General features: G+C 31.7%; 1 protein-coding gene across 5 annotated transcripts in view; it reads right to left on the minus strand.

The window, feature by feature from the left end:
* Positions 1-6,362, minus strand: part of WDR7 (WD repeat domain 7) — a 293,007-nt gene that overhangs the window by 246,802 nt on the left and 39,843 nt on the right. The gene's annotated exons all lie outside the window — the stretch shown is intronic.

Here is a 6,362-nt window from a genome sequence, read left to right on the forward strand (position 1 = left end):
GGGATGAATTGTCAAGTGCTCCGGACTACTCCCCGTCACATACCCAATACAAGTACCTCTGCCAACAGAGGTTATTCATATACATATATCACTTTATGCACACCCACAGAACTAACACATTCCAATACCTTCAAAAACTCATAATTTCAAATAGCATTATCCTTTTTGAAACTCTTCCAAAACGCCCAAGGGAGGCTTACGAAAGCCCCTGAAAGGGCCTCCGTGAGGGCCAGGTACTCAGGATCTCACAAAACAGGCACTGCATGATATTTATCATCCTCCACTATAACTGAGTGTTTTCTAGTCCGGCTCCTTCATTTGATGAAATTCCATCAAACAGCAACTATGACCACTATTATATGCCCGGTCCTCAAAGGTACCTGGAATATAGCAGGCACTCAGATATTTACCGAATGAATGACTATTCAAAAATATGTTGTACCTTGTTGACTAGCCACCTTAAAAGGTCATTCACTTTTTTCTAATAATTTCTGCCATTTAAAAAATTTTTAACTCATTTTGAAACTGTTTTATAATTAAATTACTCAAGAAAAAAGTCTTTGCCTTGTCTCATACTACCTTTTTGGCCAAAATAAAAAGTGAATTTAATCAACCGCTTCATTCACAAAGTTTAACACTAAATTACTTCTGTTACTAAAAAATAAACTTCATGCCCTGTGTAATCTTCTCTACTATCAAGGACATGACTTAAGATCTAAAGGAAATTTTCCAAAATAGGAAAATTTTTAAAATGTTTAGAATATCAGACAGCCAGAATAAGAATGCAATCTTTCTCACTACTGTTAAAGGCACCCCTCACTGACAGTCTCTTGGCATATTACTGATTTTTTCAGCTTCCTACGCAAGAAACAGGGTTTATTATAATGTTTGAATACACAGATACTATCCATAGCAGAAATTTTTTTTTTATTTTGAACACATAATAATATGGTAGTAGTAAAAATTTAAAAACAGAAAATTCTAAAGAATAAAATGTAAACTAATCAGAACAAATAACAAATATAGTATTGGTATATTAACACATTTGTGCTTTCGAAATGAGAATGACTACTATATATTTACACATACTTTACATACAGTACTTACAAGCCTAGAAAATTAGCAAGACTTAAAGGATTATAAACAGAAAAAAATTATAAATAGGATAATGGAGAATGATGAGGGTAAAATGGTGGTTGTATAAATCTACTCTTAAGCTTTGAAGGGCAATTTGGTTAATACCAATTCAAAAGCCTTTAAAAATTAATACACCCTTTTATATACAAATTTCATGTTTAAAAATTTATCCTAAAAAATCATTCCAGATGTGCAATGCTTAGCTACACTAATTTTCATCCCCACTATTGATCACAGAAAAAATTAATAAACCAACATTCTAAAATTTCTGATAAAATAAACTACAGAATAACATTAAAAATGATGTTGGAATATACTTAGTGACATAGAAAGATGACAAGACTATATTTAGAAAATATATGTATTTACATAACACAGTATTATTTAATTTAAAATAAAAATAAAAATTAATTTCAAAAAGACAGTGCCAAAAAACATGTGGCCTAAAAATCTAAATGAATTAAGTTTTAAAGGGGAAAAAAGGACATTATAGAACATTGTGTCTACTGTGATATAGTTTAGAAAATTAATGATAGGTGTGTTTCCTGCTTTTGCTTCATTTGTATTAGCAAAGTTTACTCTGCTTGGCTTCAGGGATTACGCTACAATTATAGACATAGTATTTTAAATATAATATTCAAGTTAAAATAATGACAAAAGTCCAAGTTTAAAAAGGTAGGGTAAGAGCTAATTCAGGCAAAAGCTTTAGCTACTTTTGCAGAATGAAAAGCACAATATATTAAAAGAATACCTGATCTGCTAATTGCTCTTAATTAAGGGTATGAACATTAGCCACACTCACGTACCATATTGTCACATAAACCATTCATATTATCATACCTCTGCTTCTAAGACCAACGGATCTAATACTGTCAAATGAAGGCACGAACTCCAACACACAGGTTAGGTACCTTGCATTCTTATTTTCACAGGCCCGTGCTGCCCCCTTCTGGATACTTTTGAAAATTACGTGACATTAGAGTTTTAATAAGATGTTATAAATGAAAAATAATCATTTTAAACTAATCTATTAAAAAACAGCCAAATGCTCAAACTGAGGAATATATTATTGGTACCAAATAATTTATTTTGTAACATCTTCCAAAAATTCTGTTTTGAATAAAGTTCTAGCAGGAGCAAAAACTAGCTCTGATAATTCAATCATCCATGCTAATGAGAAGAAAATAACTATTAAATATATATTTACTAAAAGTAAGTACTTTAAAAAGTCACATTTTTTGTTCCCTTCCGTACTCATTTTTCTCACTCCCCAAAGCAAAGCAGAATCTGGTTTTGGTACTACTTATCTTTCCAGTTCAATTTTAATACTTCCACTGCCTATACATGTACCCAGGAATACAGAGTATGGAGTGGTGTGTTTTTTAAAATGTCAATAACTAGTTTCATACTGTATCACACACACAAAGGTTCATTGTCACAGGACGTACTTCTAAATGCAGCCACCTGCTGCATAAATCAACTAAAGAAACGTGAAGAGCTCTGTGCAAAGATAGCAGTATAGTTCGATAGTTAAAAACTACGCTATCGGGTCTCTAGGGTGATTTTTTTAATTTCTGAATTTTCTTCCTTGTCAATCGCATCTACCTGGTTTATTAGGGAAAATGTTTTTCAAAGCACTCTTGACATTTAAATTTTTTCTTCTCTTTTTTTTTTTGTTTTTTCATTTTCTCTGGAAATAAACTATGTGGAAATAAAAGAAAATTTTCCTGGGTTTTGGAGAATGGACTCCTTTATACCAGACACTACACTAAGGGGAGAATGATAAGTAAGCAGGTAAGGTAAAATAAGCTGGCTGGAAAGTGGAAGGGAAGAGATTAGACCATTCTCATCTGTGACTATACAACCCTGAGGCTAGAGGTTCAGAAGTGTCCTGCTGCAGCACTCAGCTGCCCTAAGAACTCCTGTCTCCTCTCCACGGCTCTCTCCTGGACTTCCCAGGCAACCTAAGCACTCATTTGGCCTCCCCTGGCCTGCAGGTTCAGATTTTGAAAATTCACCCAAATCCACCTCTGATAGCTATTCAACTCTAGAAAGCTTTCTCTCTCTAACCACTGTGTGCTGCTTAAATTCTTACTTACTAGAATAAAATTAAACTAAAATGCTCTAGTTCTGAAATATGAAAACATTACAGTACAAATAATCTCTGAGGGATTATAAGACACTGCACTCAGGGTTAAGGGAGCCTCATAGCTGGAGAATAGGAAAGAAAGGGAGACTTGCTTTTCATTAGTAACCTTTAATACCTTTTGCATTTTTCCTATGTACATCATTATCTATTTATAAAAATATTTTAAGACACTGGTAAATAATATTCTAAGTGCAGATGAAAATTTAATAAGTCAGTTAACAATTTAGAAAGCCCATTTTGAAAAAGATTTTTCTGAAAAGTCTATGTGAGTATTTGAAGTGGCAATCTAATTTAATAATAAAGGTTCCACTTTAAATTTGAATCCTATTAAAATTGCCTAAGAACTATGCTATCTGAATAGTAATATATAAGGTCAAAACCATTCACTGAAAAATAATAAACACAACTTAGAATGATACAAATGGTGTAAGACTTTATTTTATATTATATAATTCAAATACTGTTTAAATAGATAGCTTCACTTTAGTTTTCTTTTATATGTATGTGTATCTTCAATATGTATATACAGTACATTTTGTTTTATCCAGAACTTAAACCACCATAAAAACAAAAAAATAACAACCTCAAACTGAAGAATTTTCCCTCTACATTCCATATGTTTAAGAAGAAAGAAATAGGAATGGAAAATAACCTAATATTAGAAATGTCAAAACTACAAGTTCCAGCACCCCTCAGAAAGTCAATACACCATCAGTCAAATCTCACAGCAGTGAAGAGTAGTCGAGCAAAGCAGAGCTGCCTCCAACTGTACATCTTTTCTACCTGGCAGAGAGGATTTCATTTCTGTTCACTGTCTACCTAGCTAGGAGGCAGACAATGATTTTACTTAGTACTTTTTCTTACCAACCTTCTACATTTTGGGAAACATGAAATATAACTATAAGGAATTATCGTCAACCTTGAACATTCTTAATTATGATTTAAATAATTTTTTAAGTAATTTTTAAAACACAACTTCTAAAACAATTTCTAAAACAATTGTTTTAGAACATCATTTCTTGAAAAAAAAATTGGAAGAAGGCAAAACTCCATTTCTTTCTGAATATATCTAAGATAAGAATCGAAATTATTCTCATCAAAAAAGTAGATGACTAACTTTTCAGCATTTATCTTTAATCAGGCTGTTTGATAAATTTTATAATCTTCCAACTACCAGAGATCACAACTTTAAAATAAAAATATTTTCTTCTAAAAGAAAATGACACTAGATCAATTTATAAAATGAGCAATTCAAGCATTAGAACCAGTATGTAATATAGTTAACTCTAATCTCAACAAAAGAGTCATTTGCTAAATATTTAGCAAATACACAATATTTCTTAGCTTTTTATTAATCAGGTAGGCGATCTGATCTTTAAACGCATTAGCTGATGTACCTAAAACCACCAGCTAAATGAAAAAGTTATTAACTAGGCAGTCATTATTTACTTGTTAAATTATCACAAAGCCATAAAAGCAAGTTTCTCTGTCTTCATCAGTACTTTTTTTTTTATTAGTTTCAAATATACAGTAGATTGGTTAGACATGGATGTAGTTTATAAACGATCCCCCTAATTGTTCTTTCTCTCCTCTGGCTCTCTACCTAGAGTACTTTTGAATGTCAATTAAAAACTAGAAAATCTCTACTGGTGAGCCTTTAATAAGTAAATTACAAGTCATACATTATTTTCCTAGTACCTTGTCTAGGTCTCTCTTCTTCACATTCCCCAGGCAACTAGCACCTTTGGCCCATTCCTAGTCTACTAGGGAGCCCATTCTCTAGTTACATATATGTCTACTAAGTAGATTTTACTCATAAAAATTATTTTTAAATGCAACTGGTCAAAACATTTTACTATATTAAATACCGCTTGAATTATTTTAAAAAGAAACCAGAAAATCCTCTCATACTAACATCTAAGCTAAAAAAAAGTATGTATTAATGTAGTTCAAACAGAAACCATGACATTATGTAAACTCCTCCTTTTAACTGTATACATAATTTTATATGTATAAACTACAACATTTCAAATGTTTTGTTCTTATAAAAACAGAAATCAGCCAAATCAGAAATGGTTGTTCTAAACTGATATGAAATAATCTAAATAAATTTCAGCATCAAAAATTAGATATTTCACTAAATGTGTGCAAAGATAAAAATTCTCATGTTTTATTGTAGCACATAAGTATGAGAAAATGAAGTTGAGAAGAGCGGTTGTAACAGTGCTATAACTTATAGTGAAAGATATTATCTATTTCACTAAAGTCTGACATAAAATTTGTTATTCAAATAAATACACAGCAATTTTTCAGTGGCAAAGATAAACTAATGACCAAATTGGAAGGAATGGAAAGAACAAGAATAAAAAGGAAGGCTGAGAATGATTAAAAACCTGAATTTTCAAATCTGGCAGAAAAAAAGAGAGACATTGGTACTAAGACTTCTTACGAAGCCACCGATATCAAATCAAACAAAATCTAGCACTGGCAGAACATGGCAGATAAAAGACATTATCAGGAAGATTAAGTAAGCAGGAAGGCCAAGGAAAATTTCTTGGGTTTTGGAATAAGACACCTTGTGAATACTGCATCCCATACAAATTTTTTCATTTCAGAAAGATCATAACTGAATGGATTATAAGCATGAAATAGGTATGCAAGAAGATAGTGTGTCTGTGTATGTGTGTGTGTGCATGCATATGTGACACACAAAGGTGGCTAATCATGTGAAGAAGTTCATAATCAATAAACACTAGAAGAAATTTTGGGTCTGTTACTTACCAGTCCAGGCCCTCCTAAAATCTCATATTTCTGAAATTACTGGGCTTTTTATCTGACATCATAAACTAACTGACACACACAGCACTAAGAAAGCAATCTACTTTCACAAAAGTATGTACAAAATTTTCCAAAATCATTATCAGTGACTTATACTTTCCCTTGTCCCAATAACCATTTAAACAAATTATATTTATGAGTACTGATAAGTATTTTGCCTCTACCTAAGTATACATTCCCTCTCATTTTGCTTAGATGGACCTGAACATAATGAGACTATAGAATGTCTATGGGATAT

This window comes from Pteropus vampyrus, unplaced genomic scaffold (genome assembly GCF_000151845.1).
Source record: "Pteropus vampyrus isolate Shadow unplaced genomic scaffold, Pvam_2.0 Scaffold62, whole genome shotgun sequence".
NCBI classification, from domain to species: Eukaryota; Metazoa; Chordata; class Mammalia; order Chiroptera; family Pteropodidae; genus Pteropus; species Pteropus vampyrus.